The sequence below is a fragment of the Sinohyriopsis cumingii genome, chromosome 9, assembly GCF_028554795.1.
Source record: "Sinohyriopsis cumingii isolate HCF-2022 chromosome 9, ASM2855479v2, whole genome shotgun sequence".
Classification (NCBI taxonomy): domain Eukaryota; kingdom Metazoa; phylum Mollusca; class Bivalvia; order Unionida; family Unionidae; genus Sinohyriopsis; species Sinohyriopsis cumingii.
This window is the reverse complement of record NC_142969.1, coordinates 95329081-95355017: the sequence shown is the minus strand read 5'-3', so window position 1 is coordinate 95355017 and position 25937 is coordinate 95329081. Positions and strand designations below refer to the sequence as shown.

Below are 25937 nucleotides of genomic sequence, written 5' to 3'. Positions count from 1 at the left end.
ATTGAGGGGGCGGTGGCCCGAAAAAGTTTGGGAACCACTGACTTAGACGAATCATCCCTGACAAAACTTTTTAAACCACCAAATCAAACTCGCCTGAATTTAAAGCGCTCTTTTAATTTAAAAGACAAAATCAACTAGACTTACTGAAATATTTCAAAATACAAGTGTACATTTTTCCTATCGCTTCTGGTGCGTGTATTTCGAAACACATATAGATCATGTAACGTTCATCTCGTCGACGTATCCACTGAACATTACTGCCCTATTATTTATTTGTATTCCATATTTTGTCTATAGAGGAGGATCGGGTTAATCAAAACTAAACAATACTAATAACATCTTGCGACATTGTATATAGTTTATCTGTTCTAGAGAATCATTCCCTTTGTTCGGTGCACGGCACGTGCCAATTTTATACACGTGTTTTAGCGACATGTAGCTTCTTTGTTGTGTTGCTAATGACGGTTATCTCCCTTAGTGTAATAATAATGCTCAAACGAAGCTTCGCCAGTCGCTCTATAGTATATAGGATAGATCACCAAGCTAACAGATACTGCTTGTAAATTTAGCTGCTCGCTGGTTTGGTGTGTAGATTCCCGCCACTTTTGAGCCACACAGGTACATTTAAATGTGTTTTTATGGACAAATTATTTTCGTAGGTAAGTGACAGCGTAGAAAGGTTGAGTCTTGGGCTAAAGCGGTGTACGTGTGACAAGGAATATATTCCAGGGCCCGTTGTGTCATGACGCTGGGAAATAGATTGTGTGTTCCATAGCGGTACTGCCACAACACCATGCTTACATTTTAAGATTTTCGGTTAACCTAGATCTGTTATCTAATCATCGCTTTTGGCGGACTTTTCGATGTAGGAACGGACGTTGTGAAATAACCCAAGTTTTGGATATAATTCGTGCCAGGTTGTTGTGGATACAGGGCGATGGGTAAGCTACACCTGCTGTTTCTTTGACTTTTTAGCTATGTTTACATTATGTTGTTTAATTTAATGTACACTAATCTCGCCTTTTTCTTAAAGCCCGTGTTAGCATCATCGCCACGAATGTCCTTTTTTAACTTTAAAATATATTTTGTTCAAGTTGTTGACATTATTTTTCGTTGCTTTTGTTTACGTTTCAAACCTACTGAGGTCTGTACACGGATACCTACTGACTGGTTATGCACACTTACATGTTTTGGCCTACATCCGTAAAACGTAATAGCTGACCACCACATGTTTGCCCCCCCCCCCCCCCCCCAAACAATTTGTGGACGCCCTTGCCCAATTGATATTAAAAGTTGAAAGCCTACTCGTACTCATTGGCTTTTACACTGGATATTAAAGTAGTGTGTCTACTCATTAGGTCTGCACACTGGATATTAAAGCAGTGTATTTACTCATTAGGTCTATACACTGGATATTAGTGTACATACTCATTAGGTCTGCACACTGGATATTAAAGTAGTGTGTCTACTCATTACGTCTGCACACTGGATTTTAAAGTTGTGTATTTACTCATTAGGTCTATACACTGGATATTAGTGTACATACTCATTAGGTCTGCACACTGGATGTTAAAGTAGTGTGTCTACTCATTAGGTCAGCACACTGGATATTAAAGCAGTGTATTTACTCATTAGGTCTATACACTGGATATTAGTGTACATACTCATTAGGTCTGCACACTGGATATTAAAGTAGTGTGTCTACTCATTAGGTCTGCACACTGGATTTTAAAGTAGTGTATTTACTCATTAGGTCTATACACTGGATATTAGTGTACATACTCATTAGGTCTGCACACTGGATATTAAAGTAGTGTGTCTACTCATTAGGTCTGCACACTGGATATTAAAGCAGTGTATTTACTCATTAGGTCTATACACTGGATATTAGTTTACATACTCATTAGGTCTGCACACTGGATTTTAAAGTAGTGTGTCTACTCATTACGTCTGCACACTGGATTTTAAAGTAGTGTATTTACTCATTAGGTCTGTAAAGACCGTGGCTATCAACAGGCGGCGTTCTTTCAAATAGTAAAATTCGGGTACGTGTAGACTAACACGTTGTGCTGCATCTCATTTTTTTATTTATTATCATTTTGTAGCTCGCGGTGGTAGTGGGAAGTGGGATGGGATGCTATTTCAGTATATATTTGCATACAGACTGTACCATCATTTTCCATATCATTTGTGATTCAGCCATCTGTAACTTCTACCGAGGCTCTACCCAGTTTATGGAGATAAGTGTGACTTGTATGCAACATCTGTGTAAGGTCTAGTTATCCTATGTTGAATTTATAACTTTCTGATTGAAATAAACTGTTTGTACTCTTCATGGTGTTTGCACATTACCCAATACTCGATGATTACAAAACAGGATTTTACATAAAAACCGTTGATTTTTAATTTTGGCATGAGGGGTGGGGCCCAGATATTTTGAGTTTCCTATGACTGTTAGTATTACCATCCCATTTTCAGTATTTTGATATTTATGTTGCGGTGTAGGTCTAATCCATTCGCGATCTAAAAGCTGGAATTAGCCGCCACCCTGACGGCGTAGGGTAGCCGTTTGATGTCGGGCCTATTAAACTTGTACGACTTTCACATCGACCTGTACCAGCATGAAATCGATATGAAGATTGTTTTTATTCCCAGAAATAACCTTAGTGTTATTGATATATCTAAAAGTTTTTTCTTGATGTTTGTGATAGAAAACAGTACTTCATAAAGCTCGAAGAATGCTGGTTTAATTGGACTTGAGAAAGTGGAGGAACTTCCTAGATGAGCACACCCCTTAAGTCACAGGGGCTCGTATCGTTGCTTACATTTGACCTGTCATACATGTACTAAGTACATGTGTGACAGGTCAATTGTAAGCAACGATACGAGCCCATGTGCTTTAAGTTGACTTTCGAGCGGATCCCTATCCAGCTTCTGTTTATTGTTCATGTAAGACTTTCAAGTTATATTAAAATTATATGAAACAGTCTATTAAACCAACAAGTAGATCTCAGCTTCTTGTTTTCTTAGATTACTGTTTCCGCTACCAGTAATGTCAGAAAAAAAAAGCCGAGATCTACTTGTTGGTTCAATAGACCAACAACGGCGCTCACATACATTTTTCAGGTTTGTATGTGGCAGACATGTAGTGGTCAGCTGTTAAGTTTTTCGGATGTAGGCCAAACATGTTTAAAGGTGAAATGGTGGTGGGGGAGGCAGGTGCCCACGTTGACCAATATGAAGCTGTCAATCAGGAACTGCCGATGTGGGCTCAATCCCGACATCTTGCTGTCTGTTGTGAATCATTGCATAATGTCATCAATAGATGTGATTTATCTTTGTCCGGCAAAGGTCATATGGACAGCTTGGTAGTTTGTAATTGTCAATCAGGAAATACTGACAATGACTAATCCACTTATTTTGCTAGTTTGGTGTAAGTCATTGCGTAATTTCATCAGTAGGTGTGATTTATACCTGTCCAGGCAAAGATCACTTGAACAACAAATAGTTTTGCAGACGGTTATACTATTATATTGTTTCTAGGTCTTTTTTTTTTAAATCCAGCCTTGACAAAATTGCAGTTGATGTTCAACAACGCTGTCTATGAATGATCATGTGTATGCACACTTTTATATTGACTTGGTAAGTTGAAATAATAGGAGGAGCATAAACAGTACAGTAGATTAATTTTTACAGTGCACAAAAGAAGTACAATACATACAGCAAGTTAATTATAACTGCATGAAAGGAGCATAATGAGTTCAGTAGACAAATTATTACAGTGTACAAACGGAGTACAATAAGTACAGCAAGTTAATTATAACTGCACAAAAGGAGCATAATCAGTACAGTAGATTAACTATTACATTGTACACAGGAAGCACAAAAGTACTTGTTGAATATTATATTGTACAAAAGGACCACAATACATAAGTTGATTATTACATTGTACAAGAGGAGCACAGTAAGTACACCAAGTTGATTATTACATTGTACAAGAGGAGCACAGTAAGTACACCAAGTTGATTATTACATTGTACAAGAGGATCACAGTAAGTACAGCAAGCTGATCATTACATTGTACAAAGGGAAGGCAATAAATACAGCAAGTTGATTATTACATTGTACAAGAGGAGCACAGTAAGTACACCAACTTGATTATTACATTGTACAAAGGGAAGGCAATAAATACAGCAAGTTCATTATTACAATGTATAAAATGAGTGCAATAAATGAAGTGGGGGCTGAGTGGTCTGAGTTGCTTTCTTTTACAGATCACTGACATCTCATATCTGTCCTCATGGTTGAGAGTTCAGCCATTGTGGACATGTAAGAAAGCTTTCTAATAGCTTCCTGTGGGTCAATGGTTCTTCCCCAAGTTTTCCTGGGTTCTTTCTCCATCAGATATACTGCATGTCATGTATAGTCAATCAAGTCATGAAAATGACATTAAACTCATAACAACAACAACAGCAAGTAGGGTAAAATGATTATTACATTGTAACTTGTATAAATGGAATATAATCAAGACAATAAGGTAAGTATTACAGTACTAGCTGAACATGTTAAAGAAAATCACAAAATTTATTAGACATCACAGGTATGGGCAACTGCATGCACAAGAATAAAAAATCAATCCAAATGTATGGTTGTATTGCAGTTTTACTTTTTGAACATTTTCATGTATGTATTTTAACAGAGAATGACAGTCTGGTGTAGTATGTGTAGTCATCAAGCTTTAAAATCGTATGTTATTGGATTTGGAATACATGATGAATTTTTTTCCTAATTAGCTTTTCCAAATAAACAAGCAAACTATTAAAGTTTGTAGTGTCACTTTCACATTCTTATGGTACGTGTTTAGGCTCTAATAAACAGTAACAAAGAAAGAGTAAAAACAACAAGCTTTGAAAAATTTAACAAATAATTTATTTCCTTGGAAAAACAATGTAAAAATGAAACAAAAAAGAACTTACGGTGTTAGGAAATCAAATCCAGAAATAATCTAATAGTAATCCACAAATTAAATTTTAGAAGTCCTAGTAATGAAATGTTCTAATAAATTCAAGTTCTAGTCCAGATGAAAATTCCAAAATGAAAGGGGATGACATATACAGTAGCTACTATTGTGCTGTTGTGTCTACAGTTCTTTGTTGTCTCACAAACAATATTCCAGTGTTTGAATTTCTGAATACAATTTCAAGAAATGTCTTTGTCCAATAATTCTGTTTGATCACTCAAATATTTCCAGGAAAAAGAATTAATCTTTTAGAAACCAAATAATTTGAATAAAAATTAAAATGTAATTCCAAACTGGTCAAAAACAAACACTTTCCAGTGTAAAAGCCTAACTAAAACAATTCTCTGTAGACATTGGTATAAAACATGAATAATGTGCAAAACAGATGCCCGGATGAGGGTCATGTGATCATCTTCCAGAACAGTTTAGAAGCTATTTTACTCCAGTACAGCCTCAGTTTCACTCTATGTATTATCTTACAAAAAAATATAAAAAAACAAGTTGTTTACTTGAGTCTCAATCAAGGCCAGGAACTAGGTCAGCAAAAAATAAGTTATATTTTTAGGTGTTTTCAACTAAACAATCAGGTAAAACTAATTTCTGGAAAGTATCAAATTCCTGTAAACAAAATTACATTACTTAACATGTAATGAAATAAAAATAAAAATATTTTAAAACTTAGAAACAATTAAATGAAATTAAACATAAATTAAATCAAATATGCATAACACAATGTTAATTTCATATTGAAAATGCAATTTAAATTTATTTTAAATTTTGTTTTTTAAATTGAAAAGATCATTATTTGTGAGAATTAGGATAGGGGCTTAACTACTGCCACCATGTTCATTGTAATACAGGGAGGAGGTCATTTAATAAGGTGATACAGAATTTCAAGTTTTATTATAGGCGTGGTCAGAGGGAGGGGGCATTTCTGATTTTTTTTCCAGGGGGGGAATGAACATTTGAAGTTACATGCTAGGTAAATTTTACTGTATGGTTTCTTGCCATATTTATATAATGGTAAAGTGCCATTTTTAAGCAGGGCCCTGAGTGGTCTAAAGTGCTCTCCATTACGGATCACTGCCATCTCACCTCTGTCTGTGTGGGTTCGAATCTAGGATTTGGCCAATGTGGGTATGTGAGAAAGCTTGCCAGTAGCTTCTCGTGGGTCGGTGGTTCTTCCTGGGGTTTTCCCGGGTTCTTCCTCCACCATTAATACTGGCCGCCATGCATAGCCTATCGTGTTCTGAAAAATGGTGTTAAACCCCACAACAACAACTATTTTTAAGCATATAATATGAGATATTTTTATCATGGACAGGGTTTTCCTTATCAGCTGGGAGCTGGGTGATATACCTAACTACTTTTACGTTAGACCCAGCTACTTATAACCCACCCAACAATGGAGTTTTCCATTGGGGAATGTCCTCCGAACCACTCGCCTACTATGGCAACTCAGCCTCCAATTTTAAGTCTGAGGGAAGGTCCAGCATGATTATGTTATAAATTGCATGGTGTTCTATTAGGCATAATTTACCTACTGGGAAAAACCAAAAAATTGAACCTAATGTTATTTTGTTGCAAAAACCACATCAAAGACATTTTTCATGCCTACAGCCCATTTAATGTGTTTTACAATTTAGGGTAAAGCCTTCATAGAATAACTAGTTAGGCCAAGTGAAACAAAATTTTGTTTCCTGTAACCAAACAAACCTTTGAAATTGTGCTGACTCCATTGTTTTTTTTTCTCCATCAGTATATACATTTAGCAATGACCACTCAGAGTAATTTTTAATTCTTCAGACCTGAAACACTTAAGGTTTCTTCAGTTGGACAGCATGACCACTTGAAACACTTCCTACTTCTTCAGTTGGATAGTCTGACCACTTGAAACACTTCATACCTCTTCATACTTCTTTAGTTGGATAATCTGACCACTTGAAACACTTCATATTTCTTCAGTTGGACAGTCTGACCACTTGAAACACTTTATACTTCTGTTAGATAGTCTGATCACTTGAAATGCTTTATACTTCATTTGGACAGTCTGACCACTTGAAATGCTTCATACTTCTTCGGTTGGATAGTCTGACCACTTGAAACACTTCATACTTCTTTAGTTGGATAGTCTGACCACTTGAAACACTTCATACGTCTTCAATTAGACAGTCTGACCACTTGAAACACTTCATACTTTTGGACAGTTTGACCCTTTGAACCACTTCATATTTCTTTACTGGGAGAATCTGACCACTTGAAACACTTCATACTTCTTCATTTGGACAGTATGACCACTTGAAATGCTTCATACTTCTTTAGTTGGATAGTCTGACAACTTGAAACACTTGATACTTCTTTAGTTGGATAGTCTGACCACTTGAAACACTTCATACTTATTCAGTTGGATAGTCTGACCACTTGAAACACTTCATACTTCTTTAGTTGGACAGTCTGACCACTTGAAACACTTCATACTTCTTTAGTTGGACAGTCTGACAACTTGAAACACTTCATACTTCTTATGTTGGATAGTCTGACCACTTGAAACACTTCATACTTCTTCAGTTGTACAGTCTGACCACTTTTAACGCTTGATAATTCTTTATTTGGTTAGTCTGAACCAATCGAGAATATACTGATTCATATACTGAATTAACTTTTAAAACAAATTTGCTTACCAGCCCAAATTTTTCAAGTCAATTGTTGGAAACACCTTTTTATTTTTTTATTTGGCTTCAAATAATTCTGAGCACAAAACTTCTAAGCATGTACTTTTCACATATGCGGAATTGACACAACAAATTAGTCACAGTATTGTTTAACATTCAGATACATTTATAGCCGATTGTAATTCATTCAGATACCAGGAATTTTTAAGCAGTATTATTCATCGTATGGTATAACATTAAATATGTTTATAGTTATTGGTAAATAATCCATTAATGGCATTTTTTTCTCTCTCAGAAATAACGTGTTAATCACAGGATAGTATAACATTGAATATGATTAGTGTAAAATAATCCATTATGTCATTTTTCAGAAGTATTGATCCCAGCATGGTGTAACATTAAATATGTTTATAGCTCATTGTAAATAATCCAATACAGGCATTTTTCAGAAATGTTAGTGACAGTATGGTTTTGCACATAATATGACTGGTGGCAAATAATCTAATATTTAAAATAAGTGATAATTATATTTATTTGATGATAAAGTTGTTTAATTTGTAAAAAGTATGACACAACTGAATATTGTCACTTATACGATCTGTTTACAAATAATCACTTGAAGTGCCTGAATAGTGACACCTATACAGTAAATCTATTTGTAAGTGCAGTAAACAACCATATTTATGCATATTTGACATACTCATGTCTCAGGTTTATACAAATATGAACACCTAAGCAGAAAGATACAACCTAAGATGTGCATCATTTGCATATATACACGATTACGCAGCATGGTTTCACAAGCAGTCACCTCACAGCTCTCCACTTAAGTGGAGAACCAGTTTGCCCCGAACTTGCCCCCAGGCCTAGAAACCCCCATTCAGTCGTCTTTTGATGTGTTCAACCAGGATGAAGATTTAGCTCCCCATTGATAGATGGATTGAAGATTGCTTCCTGTCATATAATTGAATAAATGAGTTTAAAAGTTTTTGGCAGCATAATAAATTAAGGATTGGCCTAGAAACATTTTATTCTGTTACCTAATGCAGCCCCTCACTTTGTTATATTTTCTATTGAAAAATTCACATCAAGTCAAACAAATTGTTTCTCAGGAACACAATATCTGTGTAAATCAGGAGTTCACTGTGATCACTTGGGATACTGAGTATTGTCACCGATATAATCTGTTTGCAACAAATCAGTTGGCGTACCAGAATACTGTCACCAATTGAATACTTTGCAAGTAATCTCTTGGAAAAGATAGACATTATAGGGTCACACAGTGTTAGTTAATGAGATAAACCATGATGATGGATCATATCCATCATGGACAAGTTAAATAGTAATGGGGTGGTCTACTTGCAGATTAATTAGCAGTGGGTGATTGATTAGCAGTGGGGTGATCTAATTGCAGATTGATTAGCATTGGGGTGATCTGAATGCAGATTGATTAGCAGTGGGGTGATCTAATTGCAGATTGATTAGCAGTGGGTGATTGATTAGCAATGGGGTGATCTGATTGCAGATTGATTAGCAGTGGGGTGATCTAATTGCAGATCGATTAGCAGTGGGTGATTGATTAGCAGTGGGGTGATCTGAAAGCAGATTGATTAGCAGTGGGTGAGTGATTAGCAATGGGTAATCTGAATGCAGACTGATTAGCAGTGGGGTGATCTAATTGCAGATTGATTAGCAGTGGGTGATTGATTAGCAGTGGGGTGATCTGAATGCAGATTGATTAACAGTGGGGTGATCTAATTGCAGATTGATTAGCAGTAGGTGATTGATTAGTGATGGGGTGATCTGATGGCAGATTGATTAGCAGTGTAGTGATCTGATTGCAACATGTGCATTAAGATAATTTCTCTTATTGCCACTTACTGGGACACAAGTTTACAAAGGTGTTTGTTTTAGATGATTTGAAATGTATCATTGCAGTGATAAAACATGTAATATATAATCAAAGGGTGAATGTCGTTAGGAAACTTATAGTTGTGTAACACTTCAGAAGAAGGAAGTTATTAAACGTTTAAAAAAACTTTAAGTTATTTGATGTTTCATAAAAGCTTTATGGATAAAATGAAATTATGGTAATTTGGAATGTGTTAAATGTGATTACAGTTTTAGATTAGAATTAGAAAGATCTGCATGTAGGGGGAGGGGGTCTGTACTAGGCAGGAACTTGACAATTCAAGTGGAGAAGCAAATGGCCAGGACATACAGATTGTATGGTCTCACCAGGTCATGGCCCCATAAGGCCAGGCTATCTGTACAGAACAGATGGCAGAGAAGGCAATGTAACTTCTTCCCTAATTTGGGTGGATCAATAGGTAGCTTCAGTTTCATAGCCAGAGTTGTAATCTGTTGAATCAGTGATTATCGGTATGAAACATGGAACATGTGGTGATATCCAGGTCAAATTAGTAGGCAGACAGTTGTAGTCTGTAAATCAATGATTGACTGTAACATATGAAACATACAGGATATAGTGACATGCAAGTCAGATTTGATGACTGGTAAGTGAGTTAATTAGTTCATCATTTAGTCCTTATGTGACTTAGTTTAATTGAGATGAAATGATTAAACCATGAATGAAGTCTTCAGATGCATGAAGTAGAGGGAAATGCAACAAAACGGTGAAATAGAATTGTTGAAATTCCTGTAATGTATTATTATTGTTATTATTATTGTTGTTGTTGTTGTTATTGTTATTATTATTATTATTATTATTAGTGTAATTATTATTATTATTATTATTATTATTATTATTATTATTATTATATGTTTTGGAATGAATTGGTTATAAATTACACATGCTCAGAAATACCCTTATGTGATGAGTGGTATATGGTACAGAATTTGTTGTCATAAAATTCATGTTTCAAGTCAGGTATAATGACAACTACTAAAAATAATGTACAAAATGCTCTTAAACAGATGTAATGTTCAAAGAAAAACTTATGATCATAAATACAGAAACAACAAAATTCCAACTAGTTCAAATGGATAAGAAATGAGCAAGGTCAGATGGCAACAAACTCCAAGTTCTGTTTGACACCATGAACCTTAACATAACCTCTGATGGTAAAATTTATGGTGTATTCATAGATAACAATCTTACTTGGTTTACTCACATTAAACTTCTTTCATTAAAGGTTAATTCTTACATTCAGCCATATCTGGACTATTGTAATGTAATTTGGGGTAATACCTCTAATTCAAACATAACACTTTTAAAACACTAGTTCTAATCAATGTATAGACAATATTTTCAGAACACAATGAATACTATTAAAATTTTAATAATACATGAAAGAATATTTCTTAGAAAGGACATATTTATGCATAAAGTGTCCAGAAAAGCTATTCCTGTCTATCCAAGCAATATATTTCACCAAAGAGATGCTGATGGTACTCCAAAGTTGATGTCCATTAAGAAGTAAAAATTGCATTATACCATGGCCAAAGAAGGAATTGTTTTCAAAAAAGGACTCTATACTGGTTCACTGGCCTGGAACAACATTCTCAGTGACATAATGCAGGCTCCTAGTATTACTTCTTTTCTTAATCAATGTCTCAAGTGGACAAAATCTTAAGACATTTGAACATTTCTAGTAATATAAATACCTCCTGCCTTTTTCTGCTTCTGCATCCTTTTCACAGCTGAATGTTTTCAGTACATGATGATGTAGTGTACTTTATATTTTATACATATGTTTAGGTGTTCACAGATGCCTGTGCACATGTTCCAGACAGGATACTGTGATTTTTAGAATCACTTAATTCTTTGGTTCCAAGTCAGATTTACCACATATACACCATACAATGTTCATCACAGCTAGAAGACCTCAAGGTTGATTACTTCTGTAACTAATTCAGTTACCTTCACTAAATAAATTCTTTATTATTATTATTACAAATTATTATTGTTATTATTATTATTGTTATTATTATTATTATTATTATTATTATTATTATCTCAGACAGTTTTCTAAAACTTTCATGCTTATTTTAAGTTGCCCATCTTAGGATTTTTTTATTTCCATAAGAATGCAAGCGGTAGTGTTCTGTGGCACAGCAACACAGAAGTAGCTATGTATTGCCCGGAAAAATTAAAAATTGCATGTTATTTCCATATGGATGCATACAGTAGTCACTTTCTATGGCACATCAGCTCAAAAGGAGATGTGTATTGCCATATAAAGGTACAAAAAATGCATGTTATTTCCATATGAATGGAGACAGTGCTTCATAAGTACTGTGGATAGAATTAACTTTGGTTTAGAAAAAGATCTAGTGTAAGAAACCATTGGGATTTTTGTCAAACAATTTTCTCAACATTGTTGAGAATATCCAACTGATTTGGCAATTATGTGATAACAGAGACATGCAAAAAACAATATTACTTACTATATTAAAGATAATAAGGATCTCGGTATGAAAACTAATCATTAATTAGTTGGAGAAGTAAGATGTTACCATGGTTATTGGAGAAGTAACATGATGCCATTATTGTTGGAGAAGTAACATGATGCCATGATTGTTGGAGAAGTAACATGATGCCATTATTGTTAGAGAAGTAACATTATGCCATTACTTTTAGAGAAGTAACATGATGCCATTATTGTTGGAGAAGTAAAAGGATGCCATTATTGTTGGAGAAGTAACAGGATGCCATTATTGTTAGAGAAGTAACATGCTGCCATTATTGTTAGAGAAGTAACATGATGCCATTATTGTCGGAGAAGTAACATGATGCCATGGTTGTTGGAGAAGTAACATGATGTCATTATTGTTGGAGAAGTAACGTGATGCCATGATTGTTGGAGAAGTAACATGATGCCATTATTGTTGGAGAAGTAACATGATGACATTATTGTTAGAGAAGTAACATGCTGCCATTATTGTTAGAGAAGTAACATGATGCCATTATTGTCGGAGAAGTAACATGATGCCATGGTTGTTGGAGAAGTAACATGATGTCATTATTGTTGGAGAAGTAACGTGATGCCATGATTGTTGGAGAAGTAACATGATGCCATTATTGTTGGAGAAGTAACATGATGACATTATTGTTAGAGAAGTAACATGATGCCATTATTGTTGGAGAAGTAAAAGGATGCCATTATTGTTGGAGAAGTAACAGGATGCCATTATTGTTAGAGAAGTAACATGCTGCCATTATTGTTAGAGAAGTAACATGATGCCATTATTGTCGGAGAAGTAACATGATGCCATGGTTGTTGGAGAAGTAACATGATGTCATTATTGTTGGAGAAGTAACGTGATGCCATTATTGTTGGAGAAGTAAAAGGATGCCATTATTGTTGGAGAAGTAACAGGATGCCATTATTGTTAGAGAAGTAACATGCTGCCATTATTGTTAGAGAAGTAACATGATGCCATTATTGTCGGAGAAGTAACATGATGCCATGGTTGTTGGAGAAGTAACATGATGTCATTATTGTTGGAGAAGTAACGTGATGCCATGATTGTTGGAGAAGTAACATGATGCCATTATTGTTGGAGAAGTAACATGATGACATTATTGTTAGAGAAGTAAAAGGATGCCATTATTGTTGGAGAAGTAAAAGGATGCCATTATTGTTGGAGAAGTAACAGGATGCCATTATTGTTAGAGAAGTAACATGCTGCCATTATTGTTAGAGAAGTAACATGATGCCATTATTGTCGGAGAAGTAACATGATGCCATGGTTGTTGGAGAAGTAACATGATGTCATTATTGTTGGAGAAGTAACGTGATGCCATTATTGTTGGAGAAGTAAAAGGATGCCATTATTGTTGGAGAAGTAACATGCTGCCATTATTGTTAGAGAAGTAACATGATGCCATTATTGTCGGAGAAGTAACATGATGCCATGGTTGTTGGAGAAGTAACATGATGTCATTATTGTTGGAGAAGTAACGTGATGCCATGATTGTTAGAGAAGTAACATGATGCCATTATTGTTGGAGAAGTAACATTGCCATGATTGTTGGAGAAGTAACAGTATGCCATTTTTCCTTTCTCACCAACAGTTATAAAGCCTTTTAGAGGACTCTCCAAACAAATAACCACCAGCTGGAAAGAGGCAAGTTGACAAAATATGTTTTACAGTTTTATTGGGTTAATATTTTTAATTTCTGTGATTTAAATTTTGTGTCTTTTGTTACATCAGTTGAAGAATTTGTCTTTCCATTTGATTATTTTGGAAAAACCATCAGCCATGTTACATTATGTAATACAGTTAATGTAAGATGGCTAATTTTTACTGTGTCATGTTATAAACTGTTATTTAAACATAACATGAAATCTAAGAGTATGTAATAGTGGACACAGATAAATCCAGCACAAATGGGCTGTCAAAAACTGAAGTTCCTGAATGTCAATTGCCAAACTCACACCATTTCTGCATTAATTTAAAGGAAAATTCCAAATAAATTGTATATATTTACCAATTCTAACTACACATGGGCTGATATTCATCTGCCAAGGTACGCTTGAAGTCGAATGCCTTTAATTCCATTATTGAAGAGTTCTAAGAGAATTACATCATGCCAAACAGTATCAAAAGATTTATTTGGGTATCGAGGGATGCAGCATAGGATTGTCATAGTTGTTGTGGATGAAATGCTGAATGACTTATTGGGCTGCTCGACTTCCGATGAACAAAATCATGTTTCTTATGACATTTATTTTCTTGCTTTTCTTATGAAAATAGAATTTAGTTTTAAATACCAATGTTTTGTTTTCTAGTCTGCTGACTGGTTTGCTTGGTAAATTATATGATGCATGGATTCCTATCCGTTAAAATAGTATGATGTCAGACTAGCTAGGGGTGTAATATGATCTTAGGGCACCTTTATTCCAATAACACCTGTAAAAAATATAATATATTTAATGCAGCCTAAATTTATATAATGTTAGATGAATAAATGGACAAATTTGTTTCATATTAAGGAGTTGTTATTTAAATTTGTTTTTATTATACCTAGAACACAAGAAGAACAACTACTTCTCTAATTTAAAATTTACAACATCTCTATTAAACATGAACAGTTATATAAATAATTTTGATTTCTACTATTTTGTAATCTGACAGCAATGAAAATCTGAAGTGTGCTACAAAATTTGAGTAATGAGGGTTATGAGCTTAGAAACCATAAGCCTATATGTTAAAAATTCCCACCCACCCCATTCATTTTGCAGTGAAAATTTTCCAGTTAGGTAATGTGGGCCTGCAGTTGTTTCTGTTGCATTCATCATATGATGTTCAGTCACTATAAACTGTTGTTGGTGCGAATTCTAGATGTTCTGTGTATGTACTTGCTCACTGTGAGAACACTTGATCAAATAGAGCCATATAAAATGATCACACACACTCTTAATTCATCTCAGTTGCTAATCTGCTTGAAACATTCAGATATGCAGAGTTAACTGTCTTGATGATTTAGACTCAGTCTGAAGGTGTAGGTTTGCATCTTGCAGATTTTGCTGTGATCAGAATTGATCCCAACTGAATTTAAAAAATGCAGTTAGTTCCAAACCAGGGAGTCCAATACATAGTTAATTAACTTCTTATTCCAGGCTCTGCAACCTTCTAACACAGTTGATTATTTAGGTCAGTAACATCAGCGAAATTGCTATTTTTGACTTCCTAAATGTTTATTATTCTTAGCTTGTACACTTGCCTTTGTAGATAAGTGAATTCTTGCTCCAGTACAGAGGAATTCCTACTTTCTCAAGGTTAAGTAATATGGATAAGTAGTTAAGTGTGGCACTTTGGCACATATATACTGGTAATATGAATAGCACTTGAAGTGCATGTGGGCTGAAGTGCCATTCTTTAACCTGTGTCTGAAATTAAATATGAACAGGTCAAAGCTTTAAAACCAATTTGGAATTCATTCTTTTTCTCTTTTTTCTTGTTGGTTGGAAAAGGTTTTAGGATCAGCAAGTAAATGGTTAGGGCTAATTGGAAAACTGGAAATGGGTATTTTTCTTTTAGGTTGGATAAAATCTGAAATGTTGCATTCTTAAGTTTCTGGAAAGGAGTTGTACAGGTCATTGAGACAAGTTTATGGGCCCTTGCACTTTGAGTTGACTCAGCCTATTATTTAATCGTTTACTTATTATATAACTACATTAGAATAACACTGAAAGTTTTCATTGAAGTTAAAATACTGCATTCCTGTTCAATACTCTATAGTGCTTGGCTACATGTAAAGTAGCAGTATTGTGGTTGTTTTCCTTAAACTGACAGCCAGGTTGATTTCTCTGTATTTGCCTATTGGGCTCTTGGGTGCCAAGTTCTTTTCCTGTAGTTGACCACATGGTCACTAGCTATCAGGTTGTTTTCCTGTGATGGCGTACTGGTTACAGGGTTCTTTTCTTGTACTGGCCCACAGGATTACCAGGTTCTTTTCATGTAGTGGCCCACTGGGCTATTGGCTATTGGTTCTTTTCTTGTTGTGGCCCACTGGGCTAATGGCTATTGGTTCTTCTCTTGTAGTGGCCCACTTGGCTATTGGCTATTGGTTCTTGTAGTGGTCCACTGGGCTATTGGCTATTGGTTCTTTTCCTGTAGTGGCCCACTGGGCAACCTGCTGACAGGCTCTTTTCCTATGATGATGCACTAGGACACTGACTACCAGGTTTATTTCCAATATTGGCATGTTAGGTTATCAGCTGGCAGGTTTTATTATTGATGTGGCCCGTTGGGCTACTGTTTACTAAGTTCTTCACTCTGAATTGTCCTTGTGAGTTCTAGTCTTGGTTCAACCAATATTGATATATGACAAAGTGCCAGTTGCATTACATGTGTCAGTGTTTTTTTCCAATGTCTTCCTGGATTCTTCCTCCACCATATATACTGTCAGCTATGTATAGCCGTACAGCCTAACATGTGCCAAAAATAGCATTAAATCCCATAAAACCAAAAATACTTTCTTGATGCAGTCATTTCTGTGAATCTGTTTGAATCTGCAGTTATGAATGGAGTCATTTTACATGTTTTATGTTTTGAACCAGTTCAATTTCTACACACCATACATAGTGTCATAATTTATCAGTGTTGTTTGGGTGTGGCATGACTTGAACATATTCAGATGAATCATTATAGCTGTATAGTCACTGAATTAATAACTAGCATCAGAAATCACTTGAAAAATGTTAATGTACAACTCATAGAGAAAATGCGGCTTTGAAAAGAGTTAATTTCTTACAGGTAAGATGTTGTGCTATTGTTTACAGGTAAGCTATTTTTCTCATCAGGTGATTTTAACAAAGCACACTGATCATCTATGCTTAGAAAACATCTTCCTGTATCTATGTTGCTGTGTCAAACATGATGAGTAGTGTTGCTATGTCCGTGGATGTCATACACACCTGAATGACTAATGTTGATATGCTATTTGAAGCGTGTAAAAAAAATAAAATGCTACCCCTTGTTGTTGCACTGTACAAAGTCAAACTCGATCCAGAAGTTCTGAAATTTTGTTTTGCTGGGCTTTGCTCTCTTTGCAGATCTATTCCTGAATCAGAGCTGCCTTTCAGCATTTTCTGTTTAAAAATGAATTTCACTTGCACACTATTCAAGTTACTGAAATAATCATGTTTTGACTTTTATCAGAGTTCAAAGAACTGTTGCTGCTTATCATCAGATTGCCAATAATCTTTAACAAAGCTGGCTTAAAAAGTTTCATTCAAGACAATTTTGTGTAATAACCCATCACTTTCAGTTGGGTATACATGTACGTTAAATGTTCATTCTTATTCAGTCTGTTACGTTTGGCTTAGGTTGTTTGCACACTGTATAATGTCATACCTGAACATGGCTTGAGGGGATGCATCTTGATGAATATTACACCCTCATGTCAAAAGTAGGTCAATGTGATCTATATATATTTCAGTCTGATCTGACTTTAGTAAAAAAATTACTTTAAGTTTATTTTTCAAGCTTATTTCTAAAGCGCTTTCCATTACGGATCACTGCCATCTCACGGATCACTGCCATCTCACCTCTGTCTGCGTGGGTTCAAGTCTCCGATTCGGCCAATGTGGGTATGTGAGAATGCTTGCCAGTAGCTTCTCTTGGGTTGGTGGTTCTTTCCAGGGTTTTCCCGGGTTCTTGCTCCACCATTAATACTGGCCGCCATGTATAGCCTATCGTGTGCTGAAAAATGCGTTAAAACCTACAACAACAACAACAACAACAACAAGAAGCTTATTTCATGATAGAATAACCAGATTAAATGATTGTATGCATGTACCAGATACTCAGACCCCTCTGGTGGCCTAGTGGTTCGAGCGCCCACCATGGAAGCGAAGGTATTGGGTTCGATCCCTGGCTGAGTCATACCAAAGTCTTTAAAAAATGGTACTAACATCTGCCTCACTAGGCGCTCAGCATTAAGAGGTCAGTGTTAGGACTGGTTGGCCTGGTATCAGGATAATGTGACGAGGTGGGACAGCATGCTACATGTCTGCGGCATGATGCCCCAGTGCTAGACGTGACTGTAAACTGTCACACTGCAGACATCGTAGCGGTATGACTGAAAAATTGTTAACGCTACATTAAAAATCCTAATCACACACACACACCAGACCCTCACCACAAAAGCAGATCACTGATTTGAAATTCACATTTTACTGGCTCATATTAAGTTCTTATGTTTAGCTTGCTTTCTTCTTTTGTGCATCTTGCATACTGTACTGTTACAATTGAATTCATGAAGCTTGGTGATGGACTGTATTTTGAAGAGTTCTACACACATATTATAAAAATAGGTCACTGTGACACATATTTCCTGTTTTATTGACTTTGGTTAAAGTTTGTTTTAAGTTTATTTATCAAATTCTGTTCATGTAAGATTCATGAAACTGGATATACATCTCTATTAGTGCCATGCTCTTATTACAAAAGAAGGTCAGTGACCCAAGTGGCAGAGTGGTCTAAAGCACTCTCTGTTACAGATCACTGACTCTCACCTCTGCGTGGGTTCAAGTCTTGGATTCAGCCAATGTGGGTATGTGAGATAGCTTGCCAGTAGCTACTCGAGGGTTGGTGGTTCTTTCTGGGCTTTTCCCAGGTTCTTCCTTCACCATTAATACTGGCCGCCATGTATAGCCTATCGTGTGCTGAAAAATGGTGTTAAACCCTACAACAACAACAATAAAAGAAGGTCATAGTGACTTGCATTTCACATCTTAGTAAATGAAGGTATTCGGTTTACCTCTTATTTATTACCCAGTGTACATAATACTAATACGACTCATGAAACTTAGTGGGGGAATTACATCTTGATGAATAAATGCTATACCTTTAGAAAAGACCTTGGCCAAGGGTAGTTTTCAGGCCTTGGATGACCATGATCGTGAAGATAGGACCCCCAGTATGTCGTCTATAATAATGTACATTCAAGTGATAGGTAAGTATACTGAGTTTCGCCATTCATTCCAGTCAGCTCCAAAGTTATAGGGCCAAAAGGAGAGTGTGATCAAAAGCTAAAATACTGAATTTGACCTTGACCTTCAAGATTGGATCCCCCAACCCAATTGTGGTTCACAATACATTTTTTGGTAGGTGAACTAAATGTGGTACTCCATTACTCCTTCCCTTCTTAGGCCAGAAACAAAAAATTGTATGTTTCCTATTGCACTGGTTTTAAAAACAAGAGTCAACAGGTTTTTTTTTTAAAAACATCATATATAGTTGTATACTGGAAGAGTAAATGTGATCAATGCTTTTGACCGTGAAGATTATTGGTATGTAACACTTTCTGTAATTAAACCCAGTTCTGTCACATTATCTCAAATGAGGAAAATTCTTGGATAATGTTTTTTTTTATATATATATATATTGATGTACAAGGATATCATCACCTAATTTCAAATAGTTTAAAAGTTATATAGCAAAAATGAAAGTGTAATGAACTGATGGATAGATAGAAATGTGAAAAGGTGTGGGACAATCTGATGTCTTCATTTGACACACACACACACACACACACACACACACCATTGTCTGCTTTCAGTACCAAAAAGATAAAAGTCGAAATTGTATTACATGTATTCGCATCAATTCCACAGTTGTTATTGCAAAACCATGGCCTTTTCCCCAAAAGTGCTTTATCTTTCACAAAAAGTGCTCCTCTTCTCATCCCCACTGTAATAAATTCCTTGCTGGAGCTCTGGTAAGGGGTGGGGGGAGGGAGACGACCTACATCTGTGATATACTTTCATGTCAAATACAATATGATTTGACCCAGTTCCTGTTAAATTGGTGCTTGTAGTATATGTTCAGTAAATATGCCCCCTATGTAGTTTTTGTAAACATTTTGACATTTCATTCTGTATCATATGTCTATATACTTTTGTATTATTTTTAATCAGGTTCTGTGTGAAAAGAGTAAATTTAGTCCAATGACCTCAATCTTGCACTTAGAGTGTGACCTACACAGTTTGTTTCTAAACCCAACAGTTTTGACAGTTATGTAGTTAAAGCTCAACTGTTATGGAGCCATGCTGCATGGTCTAGATTTTCATCATCTTAAATTTTTGCTTTCCTCATTTAAAAAAAAAAAATACAATAATATTGTAGCACATTTGGCTTATGTAGACTTTCTTACAGGTTAGGTTCATCTGTTAACAGCATAGACCAAGATCTGACATTGGATAATGTGCCGGGAGATCTGGGTCATTTGACATTGCATAATATGCCTTCAGCTCTGGGTCAGCTGACATTGTATAATGTGCTGGCAGATCTGGGTCATCTGACATTGAAAATGTGCTGGTAGCTCTGGGTCATCTGACATTGAATAATGTGCCAGCAGATCTGGGTCATCTGACATTGTATAATGTGCTGGCAGATCTGGGTCATATGACATTTAATAATGTGCTGTCTTTTCCTTCTGTTAAAACTAAATAGTAGGACAAATAACATAGACCCTGATCTGCTGGCGTACTAAATGATGGCAGATCTGCATCAATGTTTTCTTTTGCACTTTGGTTTGACTTATTCATGCATATATAATGGTACTTAACAGTGGTTGTAAAACTTGTTTAAGAGTTTGCTCTTCTGGATGGAGATAAACTGAGCTGATAAACCAACACAAATTATACAAGTATAATAAAGTTATGATGTTGAACACACCAGTTGTGATAATGAATGTGTCATTGAAGACTTCTTTAGAATAATACACATGTAATTATTTTTCGTTATGATCAAAGCATATTTTGAATATAATCGGTTGTGTTGTGATGGTAGCAATGATTACGCTGTTTTGCCGGACAGACCTAGTAGCTGGTGCAATGTACGTCACAGTATTTTAACTCCTCCTGAGAATTATTTCTTGTGTGCGTGTCAATTTGCATTTTGTTTCTGCTTCATCTTTGAAATCAAAAATTTTGTACTTAAGGTTGAACATTAGGGATAGTGTTGGTCCAGCTTACCTATACCTTTTAATTTACTTTGAAACTCAGTTCAAACATACGTGGCTTAATACAAACATTGAATTGACAGCTGTACCTTACAGTTGGAGTTGTTGAATAGTCAGTGTTGATTTCTTTTTTATTTGAGCTGCATGTAGCTTTCCTTGACAACAGTAAGGCTTTTCAGTCTTGACAACAAAACAATCACCAACCCAGAATCATTATCGGTAAATGTATACTCTACTGTTGATTATCAAGATTAAAACTCTTCTGTTGATTAAAAAAAAAACTCCCAGCCCACTTGCAGATGTATTTTCTTAATTAGTCCAAGGCAAGAATATTTTTAAAACAGTCATTAAGACTTCATTTTCTCTCAGATTTAAAGCTGTGGTAGAAGGTATCAGGGTTATTCAAGGCAGTAACAACTGATTATATAGTGCACTTTTTTTTAAAAGGACAAGTTTAAAAAAATTCCAGGCATTGGACAATTGTAAGAAGAAGCTACCGGTAAGCTCTCTCACATACCCACATTGACCAAGCTCTAGTAAAGTAAAACGGCCTTTCATATCTAGATGCAGTTATTTACACTTTCATTTTTCAATTCGTGTTTTTATGTACACCATAAGGCAGTGGGTGTTACAATGACTATGCTATCTCTCCAGATGTCTGTCAGTCTGTTACCAATTTTGTTACCACAATAACTCAAGCTGTCAGCCATCTACAGTTTCCAAACTTTGTGGATGGCAGGTACTCCTGATAAGGAGGAAGGTCATTGTTTTCAGGGTCTAAAGGTCAAAGGTCAAGGTTACAAAAAAAAGAAAAGAGAAACGGTTTATATGTAATAACACAAGTTAGCCAATATCTAGTTAGCAAACATTCTGGATGGTTTGCACTTGGAATAAGGAAGAACTCTATTGATTTCCGGGAATAAAAGGTCAGAGGTCAAGGTCACTGTTACTGAATGAAGGAAAATGATTGCCTTACAAAACACTGGAGTTCCACCATTTACAGTGACCTAAACTTTGTAATTTACTTTCACTTAAGATCAAACAAATGCACACACCACCGATTGAAAGAAGAAAAATGGTTTTATGATGTGATTTTGATTTTTAACATAGCCTTAACAAATTTTTAGTCATATTGCTACGATGTCTGCAATGTGGCAGTTTATAGTGATGTCCATTACTGGGGCATCATGCTGCAGACATGTAACATGATGTCCCATCCAGTCACATTACCAGGCCGACCAGTCCTAACACTAACCTCTTAATGCTGAACGCCAAGTGAGGCAGCTGTTAGTATCATCTTTGTAAGTCTCTGATATAACTCGGCTGGGGATCAAACCCATGACTTCCTGCATCTGAGACAGATGCTGAAAAATGGTTTGGCATACAAACTTTGTTCTTGACCTTGTACCTTGACCATTCTTTGTAGAGAGTTGCATTTAAGGGACATAAATGGTCTGTTGATCAGTGGACTCCAACGGTCAGGGTCAAAGTGCCTTAAAGAAAAATGGGTTTTTGCTGAATAACTGATGTTGTAGAGTAAGTTTCCTGACAGTTTTGTGGTTGGATTAAACTTAGGGTAATAAAGAAGCCTGTAGGTTATGGGGTCTAAGGTCAGAGGTCCTGGTCCTGGTATATCTAATAAGACATGAATTGTTTTTCACACCAAGTTTCATTCATCAGTAATCTCATTAGTTATCCATACCCTACTAGTACCAACAGAGAGGACTATTACACACACAGCTGTCATTTCATGTTCCATTCAGTCGAATCTTGTTATTAGTATGCAGTGAAATTCAGGTTTTTAATGGGACATTAACTCATTACTAATGCTATTTATGGGACACTTAATCATTACTAATACTATTTATGGGACACTTAATCATTACTTATGCTATTTATGGGACACTTAATCATTACTAATGCTATTTATGGGACACTAACTCATTACTAACGCTATTAATGGGGCACTAACTCATTAATAATGCTAATGAAAATGTGCTCTGTTTGACAGGGTGTCTTTAAAATCAGAGGTCTCATTAGTCAGGATATACCTTATATAATAGCTGCTCAACATGGCACAATGCATCTTTTTTGATTTCCACAGTCATTCTTTTCTTGTTAAGAAAATGTTTTCATTATAAAATAGAAATTGTATATCGGGCTTAAAACCTGTAGAAGTTGCTAAAAATTTACAGACCTGTAACTATGCCGATCCATCCATTTTGTAGTGTAAACCTTTCTTGTGCATGACTACTACAATATGCTTAACTCTTCTGTAATAAAGCCATTCATTAAAGTAAAGATGCTCCGTATTTTCCATTGGCATTGTGCCTTGATTTCTAGAATATAGGGACATCGAAAGAAGTGGACCATGTCTAAGTAAGAAGTTATTTTTGTGTTACTTAGTTTGGAGAAATATGCTTACTTTTAGGGGAAAAAGAAACCTGTTGTCCATTGGATTAAAGGCATCCATATCCATGATCTGTCCTGGAAGTCCGGACATTGAAAAGTAAAGGATTGAATTTGGTCCAAAGAAATTGTTGTCAAGGCACAGCTTCTTGGCTTATTGTGCATGAAAATTCATGTGGTAAGGTACATACATGTATATTTACTTTGCTAACCTGTTAATACATGTACTGAGTTCCACGTGAGCTTCTAGTACCACTTTTATAAGTCTTTGGTATGTCTTGGCAGGGGTTCAAACCCATGACCACACTCATATCTGAGGCAGATGCTCTAACCACTTCCTACAAAAACAAAATCCTTTGTTCAACTGTAACTATGTACTGTTGGCCATAATTTCTTGCAAACGGTCATGTCCAATAGGACACTGGTGTTTAGTTTTGCTTGCAGGCAATGTATCATTGGCCTGTATGGTTGCAACCCAGACTAGTACAATAAGAGATGCTCAAGTCAGTCAAATAAAAAGGAAACGGTTAATAATTTTGGTGCTCTTGAAAATGCAGTGAAAATCCTGAGCACAAGGGAAACCTACATACACTTCATTTGCAGCTCAAGGGAAACCTACATACACTTCATTTGCAGCTAAAAACACAAACTGTCCATAACTTTAGACTTTTATACTGACCAGTCACATGACCTATGTGCCGTTGTGTGGGGTTCCTTAGGGTAAAAATGGTTCATTGAAATGGATGATCAGTGGACCATTATGGATTTTAGTTTTATATTGCAAATAAGCTTTGTTTATCCAGTTTGCTAAATTCAGTGACCTAAGAATATTTGTATTTTGGGGAAACTAATATTAAATTGGACAGTCATGAGTTGGACACATTTGATGCAATATTGAATATATTTATAATTTCCTTCAGGAATCAACAGTTGTGAATGGACAAGTGTTTAAATGCTACAGAGAATCTTTCTTTAATATTTACTACATAGAATAACTATGTTCTACTCACATTCAGATTCAGTGTAAAACTGTCATTTACTCAGTCTCAAAATTGAATAATTTTTGCCATTTTTAAGTAATGGAAAGAAGTAATTGATGTTAATAAATGCTCATTTTTTCTCTTAACTTTACATTGTCAGAATCATGCAATATTACCCGATACTGAAGTCGCATGCAAATACACATATTGCATTCACGTCCATAAAGGAACTACTTTCTATTGTAAACAAACAAGTGTCCTTTCAAATAAAATACAAGTGATAATGCATATACTGTCTTCTTTAGCTGGTAATAAGAATGGCAAAAAAATATTCTTACAGTTTTACATCCTGAATTTCCTCAAAATGTACTTTCTTAGTTCTGCAAATCCAAATTGCATGAGTCATGTCATAGGTTCTCAATCTTGATTACACATTTCGAAATTATACTGTCATTTCAAATATAAGTGCATTTACATCCTCCTTACTACACTCAAAATGAAATAAGCATTAAATTCCATAGCGTCTTTTTGATAATTGCAATTGTAAAGCTTCATATTTTCCCCACATTATGATTTCAAACATTCATTGACAGAAACAGAAACACATTTGCAGATGTCAACACGCTTCTCCCTCGCTTCTTCAATCTGATGTATTTCATGTGGAATTATCACATATAAATCCAGTACATAATCACAAAATTTTGTAGAATCGAAAAAATACCAGAACCTATTCATTCCAGATCAAATGGAAAAGTTGTTGCAATGTGCATTCATTTAAACAATATGACTCCAAATTTCAGTTTTAACTAGACACGCCATTTTCTTTTGAAAGTTATGTTGAGCATGCAAGTTCAAATTTATCTGGGCATAGTTATGTGTGCAGTAATAATGTTGTTGTGTAATGATGAATCTGCGCTTGTGTATTTAGTTTGGAATAAGGCATACATTCAGTTACTTTGTTTCTTGTAGTATATTTTGTTAATATAATTAAGCATTAGATAGAATATAAAAAATGAGTATATAATAAAAAGGTTACTGCATTTGTATGGGAAAATATGAACTTGTTTTGTTGGATGGATATACTGCACTCCCAAGGTCGTGCAGTATGTCCTTTAAAAAAAACTTGTTAATATTTTCCCATGCAAATGCAGCGACCTATAAATACATAAATACATGTTTAAAAGGGGGCCCCGAGTGGCCAAGTGGTCTAAAGCGCTCTTCATTATGGATCACTGCCATCTCACCTCTGTCTGCGGCGGTTCGAGTCTAAGATTCAGCCAATGTGGGCATGTGAGAAAGCTTGCCAGTAGCTTCTCGTGGGTCGGTGGTTCTTTCCGGGGGTTTCCGGGTTCTTCATCCACCATTAATACTGGCCGCCATGTATAGCCTATCATGCTGAAAAATGGTGTTAAACC

General features: G+C 35.6%; 1 protein-coding gene across 2 annotated transcripts in view; it reads left to right on the top strand.

Moving 5' to 3' along the window:
* Positions 1–539: 539 nt before the first annotated feature.
* Positions 540–25937, top strand: part of LOC149792281 (arrestin domain-containing protein 17-like) — a 200646-nt gene continuing 175248 nt past the window's right edge. For both annotated transcript variants that reach the window (XM_089970835.1, XM_089970832.1), the window contains exon 1: positions 540–941. The gene's annotated coding sequence lies outside the window, so the exon portion shown is untranslated. The remainder of the gene's footprint in view (positions 942–25937) is intronic.